General features: G+C 36.4%; 1 long non-coding RNA gene across 1 annotated transcript in view; it reads left to right on the top strand.

Moving 5' to 3' along the window:
• Positions 1 to 7,192: 7,192 nt before the first annotated feature.
• Positions 7,193 to 13,057, top strand: part of LOC105482212 (uncharacterized) — a 45,293-nt gene continuing 39,428 nt past the window's right edge. Inside the window, exon 1 of the long non-coding RNA XR_011606507.1 lies at positions 7,193 to 7,743. This is a non-coding gene — a long non-coding RNA (uncharacterized lncRNA). The remainder of the gene's footprint in view (positions 7,744 to 13,057) is intronic.

Here is a 13,057-nt window from a genome sequence, read left to right as displayed (position 1 = left end):
ATAAAAAATGATAAAGGGGATATCACCACCAACCCCACAGAAATACAAACTACCATCAGAGAATACTATAAACACCTCTATGCAAATAAACTAGAAAATCTAGAAGAAATGGATAATTTCCTGGACACTTACACTCTTCCAAGACTAAACCAGGAAGAAGTTGAATCCCTGAATAGACCAATAGCAGGCTCTGAAATTGAGGCAATAATCAGTAGCCTATCAACCAAAAAAGTCAAGGACCAGATGAATTCACAGCCGAATTCTACCAGAGGTACAAGGAGGAGTTGGTACCATTCCTTCTGAAACTATTCCAATCAATAGAAAAAGAGGGAATCCTCCCTAACTCATTTTATAAGGCCAACATCATTCTGAAGCCAAAGCCTAGCAGAGACACACACAAAAAAGAGAATTTTAGACCAATATCCCTGATGAACATCAATGCAAAATTCCTCAATAAAATACAGACAAACAGAATCCAGCAGCACATCAAAAAGCTTATCCAACGTGATCAAGTGAGCTTCATCCCTGGGATGCAAGGCTGATTCAACATACGCAAATCAATAAACGTAATCCAGCATATAAATAGAACCAAAAACAAAATCCACATGATTATCTCAATAGATGCAGAAAAGGCCTTTGACAAAATTTAACAGCCCTTCATGCTAAAAACTCCCAATAAATTTGACATTGATGGAATGTATCTCAAAATAATAAGAGCTATTTATGACAAACCCACAGCCAATATCATACTGAATGGGCAAAAACTGGAAGTATTCCCTTTGAAAACGGGCACAAGACAGGGATGCCCTCTCTCAACACTCCTATTCAACATAGTGTTGGAAGTTCTGGCTAGGGCAATCAGGCAAGAGAAAGAAATAAAGAGTATTCAGTTAGGAAAAGAAGAAGCCAAATTTTCCCTGTCTGCAGATGACATGATTGTATATTTAGAAAACCCCATCATCTCAGCCCAAAATCTCCTTAAGCTGATAAGCAACTTCAGCAAAGTCTCAGGATACAAAATCAATGTGCAAAAATCACAAGTATTCTTATACACCAGTTACAGACATAGAGTCCAATCATGAATGAACTCCCATTCACAATAGCTTCAAAGAGAATAAAATACCTAGGAATCCAACTTACAAGAGATGTAAAGGATGTCTTCAAGGAGAACTACAAACCACTGCTCAGTGAAATAAGAGAGAACACAAACAAATGGAAGAACATACCATGCTCATGGATAGGAAGAATCAATATCGTGAAAATGGCCATACTGCCCAAGGTAATTTATAGATTCAGTGCCATCCCCATCAAGCTACCAGTGACTTTCTTCACAGAATTGGAAAAAACTGCTTTAAAGTTCATATGGAACCAAAAAAGAGCCCGCATCTCCAAGACAATCCTAACCAAAAGGAACAAAGCTGGAGGCAACATGCTACCTGACTTCAAACTATACTACAAGGCTACAGTAACCAAAACAGCATGGTACTGGTACCAAAACAGACATTTAGACCAATGGGACAGAACAGAGTCCTCAGAAATAACACCACACATCTACAGCCATCTGATCTTTGACAGACCTGAGAAAAACAAGAAATGGGGAAAGGATTCCCTATTTAATAAATGGTGCTGGGAAAATTGGCTAGCCATAAGTAGAAAGCTGAAACTGGATCCTTTCCTTACTCCTTATACGAAAATTAATTCAAGATGGATTAGAGACTTAAATGTTAGACCTAATACCATAAAAATCCTAGAAGAAAACCTAGGTAATACCATTCAGGACATAGGCATGGGCAAGGACTTCATGTCTAAAACACCAAAAGCAATGGCAGCAAAAGCCAAAATTGACAAATGGGATCTAATTAAACTAAAGAGCTTCTGCACAGCAAAAGAAACTACCATCAGAGTGAACAGGCAACCTACAGAATGGGAGAAAATTTTTGCAATCTACTCATCTGACAAAAGGCTAATATCCAGAACCCACAAAGAACTCAAACAAATTTACAAGAAAAAAACAACCAACCCCATCAAAAAGTGGGCAAAGAATATGAACAGACATTTCTCAAAAGAAGACATGCATACAGCCAACAGACACATGAAATCCTGACTTTTTGATAACCTGTGTTACCTTTCCCCCACCATATCTTTAGCTTCCAGAACAGTGCTTAAAAAATAGTGGGTATATTATCAGTGTTTTCTAAGAATAATGAATATAATGTTTATAATAAACATATATATATATATATAACTCAACTTAGATTTAAAATAAAAGACATTTTATAAATACTGATCACAGAATTATAAACTCTCAGCTAAAATGGATAATTATGGATAAGAAAATCAGGAATTTAAAAATGTAAGATCCCTAAGAAACAGTTTTTGCTCTTCTTGTCCAGAGAAAACAAGTTGGTTAAAAAAAAAAAAAAAAAAAAAAAAGAAAGAAAGAAACAGACTGACTTTGAGGAAGTCAGATAAAAACAGAGGGAAGAAAAGAGGACCGAAATATAGGAGCTTGGTGTAAGAAAGTGAAACTCAGTCATAACTACATATTAGGATCACTTAGGAAGATTATTAAACATACAGATGCCAGCTCCACATGTACACACATTCTGGTTTAATTGGTCTGTGATGAGGCCCAGGCATTGATACGTTTTGAAACTTCTCTACATTATTCTAATATGCAACCAAGATTGGGTGTCACTAGTTTAGGGAGAAAAATTACAGGTTTTGGAACAAGATGAAGCTATGTTTGAATCTGTGCTTGAGCACTTACTGGTTTAGTCATCTTAGTGAGTTATATAGCCTTTCTTACCTCAGTTCAAGACCAGCGTGGACAACATGGAGAAACCCCATCTCTACTAAAAATACAAAACAAACAAACAAAAAAAAAACACAACAAAAAAAAACCCAGGCATAGTAGCACACATGTGTAATCCCAGCTATTTGGGAGGCTGAAGCATAAGAATCTCTTGAAACCGGGAGGTGGAGGTTGCAGTGAGCCAAGCTCATGCCACTGGACTGCAGCCTGGGCAACAGATCCAGACTGTGTCTCAAAAAAATAATAAAATAAAATAAATGTAAAACATGGAGTTGATAGTAATATCTGTCTTGGGTTGTTGCAGGCCATAAGGAAACCTACAGCCACTGGGGTTAGTGAAAGAAGGAAATAGGCCGGTAATAGGCCCACACAATATCTGTCTGGCTTTTGGTGACACAATAGCATTATTAGTAGTAGAATCTTAATTTATCTGATCCTCCACTTTAAAATTTTCTTTTTCTCCTTTTTTCTTTGCTGGAAATGTAGAATTCTATCAAAAAGCTAATACAGAAAAAATAAAGGGATCATCTGAGGTCAGGCGCATGCCATCTTGAGTCATCCTTTTTAGAGTGTGTTCATTTTTATAGTTTTAAGAAATTAGCACAAATGTTTTAAAATTTCATTTTTTTGCACCCTTCCAGGTTCTAGAAGTCCATTAAATTTTCCTTGCTAATAGCTCATATAGTGCCTGGCATGCAATCAACACTCAAGAAATATATTTTGAATTGAGTTTTAAGATGTTCCTTTTTTTTTTTTTTTTTTTTTTTTTTTTTTTTTTTTTTTTTGGCTGACAGTTCTGTTTGCTTCACTGTTTCTATTTGACAGTCTTCCATGGTTTGTAGACGAAAGCTTAACTAAGGAGTAAAAATCCTGGCAACTATTGTTCACATGAGCAATATTAGGTCCCTGCCACTTCACTTTTCAATCCTAATTTCCCCTTTTGGCCTCGTTTAGTTGGTTCTTTAAAGTCTGCTTTATCCACCCATTTTTTCCCCCTAGTTTGAAACCATCTGGCATGCATTTCTTCTTCTTCTCTACTTATATATTTGGGTATATACCCTCTTCAAACCTCAAAATATATCTGGATCATCATCTATTTTCTCTTCTTTCCTTTTCAGAAGAAGAAGTTCCCCATTTCCAGGTCTAAAGTCCTTCTGGGACACTCCCGACTTCCCATCCTTATCCCTCTCCTCTGGTGTTTGCTGTATCAACTAATGCTTCTCACAGTAGAACATTTCATCTGTCTTTTGCCAGTGTTGTCCCTTATTCTTTTAAATGTGCATCATTTTTGTTTTACTGTACACATAGACACGCAGACACTCTCTCTCTCTCTCTCTCTCTCTCTCTCTCTCTGTCTCTCTCTCTCTCTCTTAATGCCACCAGAACGTCTTTCAGCTTTGATACCCATCTTAGGCTATATTCAATTTCTATCTTTCTTTGACATCCCATTGTCTTTGTTCTCCTTTGATTTTTGTGACTACTCCCATTTCCTTTTTTTTCCTTATTTTACTCCTTCCCTTGCCATAGATGGATGAAAATCTTAAGATTTAATTCTTATTTACACATTTTTCTCTTTTCACATTTTCTTATAGAATTTATTCATCCTTGTGGTGTCAAATATCATAGCATGTCTACAGTTCAGTCCTTTTCATTCATTCATATCCATTCACTTATTTGCTCATCTGAAAAACAAAACAATAACTACATGTATGACCATGAGAATAAAAATTAATGATTTCTCTCAAGATAGTTTTTGGATCTTCAGTCTTACTACCTGCGGGCTTTTACTATCATCTCAAACAATGTGTTGAAAGTCAACCTAGTTCTCTTACCCCCAAAACACATTTCCAGAATGCCTCATCATTCCATTTATGACTTTGCCTTGTTTAGTTAGACCCATCATCTCTCCTCACAAACTGTGTTCAATTTATTTATCTTTAATTATGCTCATTTCTTTTTTCCTTTCACTGTGAACAATGTGATATAAACCTCCTGCCTGTAGTAGTGTAATAGTCTCTAACTAGTTTCTTAGCCAAAGACTTCCCTCATTTTAGGCCCTGGCACATGACTTCCAAGTTATTTTTCCTCAAAGTGTAATCTACATCTCCCAATAAAAATATTGTTAATGACTTCCTATTAACAATAGAATAATGGAATAAGATTCAAACTCCTTAATCTATCGATCAATACACCTTGTCTCTTTAACGGTTGGGTACCCATGCACTATCCCTGGAACAGAAGGTAAGTTCCTTGCCAGCAGGGAACACATGTGTGCCATATATGCTGTAAGTGGACTATCCAAGGAATTCTTCCTATCAGCAAGACATAAACAAACATTTGTGTATAATGGCTATTTTTTGTTTTTAAACTCCAAGTAGCATAAAAAATAAAATAAATTGTAAGTATTGCTAATTAGCCTCCTTAAATGACTATTTTTCAGAGTGAATAATAATGAATGCTTTGCTCATGCACTGATACAGTGAGAGAGAGAGAGAGAGAGAGAGAGAGAACTATATTCTTTCTTTATGTGTGTAAATAGGAAAAACTAAGGTGCCTGAATTTTTGTGTTACTCAAGCTTAAGCATTACAGTACCTTAATGAAATGACACACAGGGGCTGTGAAAAATAAACACATTAAAGTGCTTTGATCTCTTCTTGTATAGTAATCATATTTTATCTACTACGGGAGAAGCTCTTTTATCGTCTTAATTTTTGCAGCCCAGTTCTGCCCCGAATCATAGTGCTTATATAGACATGGGAATTGACAGTTAAAAGGCACACATTTGCCTATGTTAAATGTACAAGGAAGAAAATCAGCAAAGAAGGGGATTAGAAGGAATCAAGTAGGTTGAGTTTTTTGTTGTTGTTGTTGTTTGTGGCTGCTGCTAAGCTGAGTCTTCTCTTTTTTCTCTTCCTGTACTTTTCTCCTCAGAATGCCCTCCTTCAGTTGGTGCAGAATCCATTTTCTTTTATCTGACTCTACTCTGTGACCATTAGGCTATTTCCTAACGGGGAAGAAAGCCGTCTATCTCCTTTCCCGATTTCCAGTAATTAAACTGGAAAAGGACTCATTGCCCAAGGGTCCCTGAATAACAAACCTCAGAGACAACGTTATCTTCTCACTTCACCCTTGACACTCAAGGAGGGGTAGCCTTGACTGGCCCCTCTGTCCAGGGCCTGGCCAGCAGTGGTCTGGAGAAATGACCCGTGGGGTTAGCAACCATGCCCAAGGCCTGCCGTGTGGGTTTGTGAGCCGCCTGTGCCACTGACCAGCCTTCTCAACGGAACTCGTTCGCTGCTGATGGAAATCGCAACTCACTGATGTCTTTTCACCTTTCCTATAAGAATCAAAAAGCAAGAATTTAGACGTTCTCTAGTTGACTAGACATTTTCCTCAGTGGCAAAGTGGTGCAAATAAATATGAATCCTAAAACATTTCAGTTTGATGGATAGTCATGGTACAGCTACTGGATTTTTGTCACTACGAGCTGCTTTTATTGGTTCTCTCCTCTGGGATTTTAACATCCAACCGTGAATGATAAGTCATTTTTCCCCCACCACCCAAAAAGAGAATTTGAGCACTTAATGCTCACTGGGTGGGGGCAGAATATAATTAATTCATAGTTTTGCCATGCAGGGACCTAACTTGACTCTATCTCTAGGAAATAAATGAAATCCCAGGTGGTAGTATGCCTGCTGCTTGAACGCTGTACTTTCTCTGCTTTCTTTGCCTAATCACCCTCATGACCCTAACATATGACCCCCATACAAATCCCCGAGGATTCACTAACCTAACAGTGATCTTTAGGTATTCTCTAAAAGCACACGCCAGGTTCCGCTTGCTTTCAGAATCTTTTATTGTCACTTTTAAGGCTTATTTATCAAGTGTATGAAATTTTGGCCCTAGTAGCATTATTCTCCTCATACAGGTCTTTTACTCATCTAGAAATGTTAGTGTAGTTTCTGCATACTTAAGTATTTTGTTAGAGTTTATCAATCTATGTATATATTTGCCTAGTTATAAATATATGAATAGGCTCTAGAGATTTTTTAAAAAGGTTGGTGAATTGGGTTGAAAAACTAATTGATTATTGTGGGAGTGAAAGCATAAACAAGGTGAAAAATACAATGTTTATTGTTGAAGTTTAGTTTAATTTTTACAGTTAAGTAAAAAAATGTAGATATAGTTGAATTATTTGGAATAACCAATGTCTGAATATGGGGAGGATACTAATTTTAATGTGAAATAAACATAATTAATTTCCAGACTGTACACATATATGCAATAATATATGCATGTACCGATGAATGGGTTTTTAAAAGTATCTAACTCAATTTACTCCTAATCTACTTTAAATTTCCTATTTAGTAGTAAATCTACCTTTCTCTAATGCTAACAGCTACACAAGAGCTGTGAACAAAAGGCTTTGATCCGTTCTCTGTTTTTTGTTTTTTTTTTTTAAAGAGTTTGAACTTAAACATGCAAATGTCTGTATCTTTTGTTGCTTATACAATTTGATTTATTCCTAATTGGCGGGGAGTTGCTATGGATGTTGGTGGTTTGGGCTTGTAATATGAAAAAAATGGTTACCTAACATGTGCTGTTGTTTTTTAATGTGGGCATACATTTAAAATTCTGTGGCTTTCCCTCTCCTCCCCCAACCTCGAAAAGCAAAATGCATTTAGCTTTGAGCTGAAGAAAGCTGCGGCTGGAGCAAGCATCTCTCAGCTCACACAGGCATTAACATATACGGTCATTGTCTCTGCTGCTTCCCACTGCAGCTTTATATAATAAAACAAGCCGCGTCAAATAGGCTAGGCTGTAATATTAGGTAAAATCTAATTTCAGTTTGGTTATCACATAGCGTTCATTTCCCTAAGGGAGGAGAAAAAATTAAATTTGTAAGCTTAAGATTCCAGCTGAAGTAGTAAGTATGAAAGGCTTTCCTCTGCCTTTTATTATTCACTTTATGAATTAGCCTTAGTTTACTTGTTTCGATCGCTGTCGACATATTTCTGAATACTATTAGCATAGCAATCAGGGCTGTTCTCAGGTTATTGAATGGTGTGTTGACTTCCGAAATAAATAGATATGCAGTGTGAAGGGCGAGCTGTCACTTTAGGAGAGCTTTCCTGATCTAAATTAAAAGGCACTTCTAATTGAAAACTATAATAGCAGGAGGGTTAGAGAGACAATGAAACTGCTTGGTCCCTTTCAATTTTCACAGGATTCTGTTAGTGAATGTAGAAGAAAAAGTAAAATGAAAATATTAAATTACAAATTGCAATTTAAGCAGCAATATTAAATTATACTTAAATAGCCATATTGCTCTGAAGCAATTTTAGATGCTTGATTTAAAGACTCTCAGTGCATTTGAGTTCTCACTATTATATTCTGATTTATCTGTTTTATCAGTTAACATATAATTCTATGTTTACACCAGCAAATGTGTCTTTATCTATGAAATAAAGAATCGGTCCTGAAAGACTTTTCATTTTGCACTTTGTGCTCACTAATTCAGTGTTGCATGAGTTTTTGTGTATCTTTTATCATACCTGAGGGTGTATATCAAGGACAGGGGACTTCAAAGTCAGGGCAATTTTATAAAATCTGAGGTGATTATTCATGAGTTGTCTAAGTGAAAGAGTTTCAGAAATTAATAACAGCAAATCAATTATAAATTTAAGTAATAGGTAAAATTATTAGCTATTTCAGTTTCATGAATAGCTTACCAGCTGTCTGAGTCTATATATTTTGGTTCTTTAAGGGTTAACAATTGAGGCCTGTCTATAGCTCATTTCTATAGTAACAGCAAGACTGAGACTTTTTATGGGCACCTAATAATTAGAAAGTGCTAGAAGGTATAACAATATAATGAATCAAAACTGATAGACTTGTGGGTTTCCATAGAAACATGTATAATTATGATAATCGGTCCCTGGCGTACCCTCAGAATCGTATACATTCAGTTAAATGCAATAAACATTAGGCACTATTTAGTGAGCTGTGATGCAGATTAACAGTGTGAGATACAGGGAAGCTATGAATAAAATTGCTGTACAGTTTATCTCAAACTAATTTCCCAGATTGCTTTAATAGATGTAGTGTGTGGATGTGAAAAATTGGAAGTGTATTTTTGTTAGTGGTAAAGCTAACAAAGATAATATTTCATAAAGTGGTGGACTGATTGTTAATTTCAGTGCAGATCAAAATGGGCCATGGCACATTATTCAATGTGGAATCCCAGAGCCCTCCGAGTAAATGGCAGATTGGGCCTCCCTTTGCTGATTTATTTCAAAAGTAAATTATAAATCTTTTTATGGTTGTCCATTTTTCTTTAACCTTTTCTTGCCCCTCTTCTATCTCCCCATTTTAGGAATAATTTTCACAGCCCTGTTATGGGGAAGGAATTACATGCTTGTTCTCCCTGACTCTGATCTGGGAAAAGGCAATGGTTCCTTCTGGCTCCTTTGCACACCTAGTATTTATTTTACTCTCAGCTTGTAGATTTCAGATGTACTGGGCCTTAGCATCTGCAAAGGCCTAGGAAACAGCCAGAATTTCATTGTAAGGTGGGGCAAAAATTCGGGTGTGTGCATGTTTATGTGTGTATGTGGGGGAAGGAGATATTGTGGGGGAGGCAGTGCATAACAGGATGTTAAATATTATTTTATTGGATTTTTCCTGTTTCCTTACTGAGGAGGTAACAGACCAAGTTGGAAGATGTAAATCTGTTCTCCAGGGCGGGGGTTGGGGCGAGAGGAAGATGAGGGGACCAGGATAAGGTGATGTGGGATTGGAGTTACATGAGATAACAGAGCAAGGAGATGAGAAGCTTCTAAGCTTGTGTATAGAGAGTGTGTGTGTTTGCGTATGTGTGCGCGCCCAAGCAACCTTATAGGTCTGAATTATCTATCAATATTACCCTCGTCTGCCAATGCCCATGATAACCTCTCAAGCACATTTCACAAGAGAAGCGTGAGTCTCTCCTGAAGCGGGTGGGATGAGAACTGAGACATGCACGTGTGAGATCTGAGAGCCCTTAGCGATTGAGAGTGTCAAGCTTCAGGATGAAATTACACAAATGTGCTGCATTATCTCTTGTACTACCTTTAAAAAGTATAATAAATAAAAGCCTTTTGGGGGAGGAATGTTTTTCCTCACCAGCTTCGGAGCTGCTCTTAGGCCTGACAGTTGAGCTGGGCAGGCCTTTCCTTCGACTCCGCGCTGCCGCGATATTCGAATATTCGGCACAGGGGGCCTTTTAGAGTCACAAGGCGATGTACATCAAGCCTTTCTTCTCTCCTTCATGATTATGTTACTTTCTAATACTATAATGGTGTTCTACAAAAGATTCTAGTTCCTGCCTGGCAGGAGTTGAAGTGCTGGGGGTGTCGGGGAGGGAGGTTGGCCATGTTCTCTCTGTAAGCAGAACTTCTCACTCTCTGTTTCTAGTCTCCCATTTTCCAAAGACCCATAGCTAAGGGGAGCATGCTCATAGGTTTTCATTTTGAATGACAATACAAATCTATTAAGAATTTTTTTCAGGAAATCTTTTTCATTCCTCCCTGTTTCTCTGCTTCTGACTCTCTCTTTCTCTTATCTATGGCAAAAAATTACATTAATAGGATGATAAATAAAAACATGATAGACAACCTTTCTTCTTTTAAGCTTATTTCACATGGTTTATCTAATATTTTGATCAAACTTCAGCGTTCTTTTTCCCTCATAATTCATTCCAGTGACATTTGGCATATAGCATTTACCCCAGCATTTATGATATTATTCCGCAATGTCTAAACATTTTTATAGCTTGTTTTATATACACATATGTGACTATGTTAATGAATTATTCAACAAATAGACGGCAAGGATCCATTTAACAAGCACATACACATATTCACACATAACACACCTATACATTTACGGCATTATATTTGTGAGTATGTACATGCATGCATGACAACTCAATTTCAGGTTATTGTATTTCACAAGACTCCCGTAGTACTTGTTATGGTAAATTATGAATATATGTAATCAGGCAATATATGGTTGTAGTATTTTATCTCCACAAAGAACACTAATTTCTCTGGACAAAAATGAGGAATGATGCTTTTCTGCCATCTCAAGACATGCTCATGCATACATATTGGTTGAATAAGAAGCTTATTATTAATACGTTTCACAAATATTGATTAAATGTTGATTATGTTCAGGGCACTATTAATTTTGTATGGAGCTGTAAAAGCATATATCAGGATAACTATTCATGTACATATTATTTACAAATAGTTGGGTGTATTTTTGTCGACTATTTTAGTAAGAAATGCTTGAAACAGCTTTAAATGAAACAAATTTATAAGCCATTTATTCTTTATTTCAACAAATACCTCTTGGGCGCTCAATATGAGATAGGCATATTTTTCAGTGGTGAAGAACAAAGTTCCTGCCCTCTTGTAGCTAGTGTTCTAATGGCAGAAAGTAGAGAACAAACAAGCAAATATATATCAAGTGATGATGAACAGGGTGAAGTATGGGAAAAACATGGATAAACAAAGGGAATTCTTTGAACTTGATAATGCAGAAAATTGAGAAATGCCCAAATCTTAAAGTGTTTTTTAAAAAAGGAAAGGAAAAAAGCTAACATTTGTTGAATATCTAGCAGATACCTGGTGTTGTGCTATGCTTTTCCCCACTCATAGTGTATCATTTACTACTTATATCTGCCCTGAAAGGTGGACAGGCATTACCATTTTTATTTTACAAGGAAAGAAGCTGAAATTCAGAGCTATAAGCCCAAGTAAGACCACACAGCTGGTATGGGACTTAAACCCAGCTATCCTAGTTCTGAAGCCCAGGGGTCTTAGCAGCACTGTGCCTCTATATATTAGGAACAAAGAATAATAAGCATCGTCAGTACTGCACAGAAATATAACCGGCTTGGTTTTTTTTTTTTTTTTTTTTTTTTTCCTTGTGGAGCTCAAGAATCCTGTTTCTCTGACAGAGGAAACGAACAACAACTTGACTGGACACATCCTAACCCAACCATACGCTGTGTTACTTCCTCCACTGCGCCACACACAGCTATTATTCTAAGCTTTCTTATTCAAACCCTTAAGGATTTGTAAAGTAGAAACTCTTCCACATGGCTGAATCTCTGCTGCTTATTTTTAGTTGAGTACTGTTGCTGTGAGGATTCTTCTACACTTTCTCTTTCACTGAATCTTTTGCCTTTAAAATAAAATTGTTTCTGTTCTATAAAACCTACAAAGACTTTAGAATGTTGTCCTTTGAAGATTCTAGTTCAATTATTTTGATTCAATTTTTAAATGCTTTTGATGGAAGAAAAGGAGTTTGCTGTAGTTGAATGGTCAGTATTAGAAATATTGTCCAGTAGGATTTCTACAGGGAAGACCCCAGACTGTCTGTTCCTCAGGTTTCTGGAAAGAAGAGGTGATAGTCTTATGCAGCATTATAGATAGAGCAGCATTTTTCTTTCAAATGGGAAGATATATGTGAATTTAAAATGGAAAAAGCAATTATATGTACACATTCTGCACATAGCTGTATTTACACAGTAGTCCTTATCACTGGGGACTTAAATAAACACTGATGACCATTTGATCATATTGCTTGATTTAACCAGTATTTTTTTTTTGTTTACTTGATTAAAAATTATTGATTGGCTTAATCAAAAAGTGCAATAAAATGTAAAAATTGTATACTACACATTTACAGGAACACAAGCACATTCCCTTCCTTGGGGGTTTTATATAATGAGCACTAATAACCAGTTTGATGATACAGTTAAAATTAACTAATATTTTGATAGATTTGATTAAATAAATTATTTAGCTTTGTGTCCTGATTGCCCAGATGCTTTTGAAAAGAGTAAACCTCTCTATAAGAGTAAGCCTCTCTCTATGTTTTCCTCTCAGAAAAACATTCTTAACATGCTTTCTCATTGAAGTTTCTCATTTTAGTTTTACTTCCTTTCTAAATGGGGCAGCAAAAGAAACAGTAGGGGCGTTTTACTTGTGATTTCCTCTATTATTTTATGAAAGCCCCCTTGTCTTATGTCTATTTATGTTTTCCATTTACAGAACTTGGAAAGAGAAAGTGACTTCAGACAGTTGCTGTGAGTAGTAATTAATTTCAGTGATCAGTGTGAGTTTGCATATGGGCATTTATGAAAGGATGTTTGATTATGAAATGCCAAGTACCCCTCCTATTCTCATTGT

This window comes from Macaca nemestrina, chromosome 8 (genome assembly GCF_043159975.1).
Source record: "Macaca nemestrina isolate mMacNem1 chromosome 8, mMacNem.hap1, whole genome shotgun sequence".
In the NCBI taxonomy this organism is placed as follows: Eukaryota; Metazoa; Chordata; class Mammalia; order Primates; family Cercopithecidae; genus Macaca; species Macaca nemestrina.
Note: the sequence above shows the minus strand (reverse complement) of the source record. Positions and strands in the feature narration are given on the sequence as shown.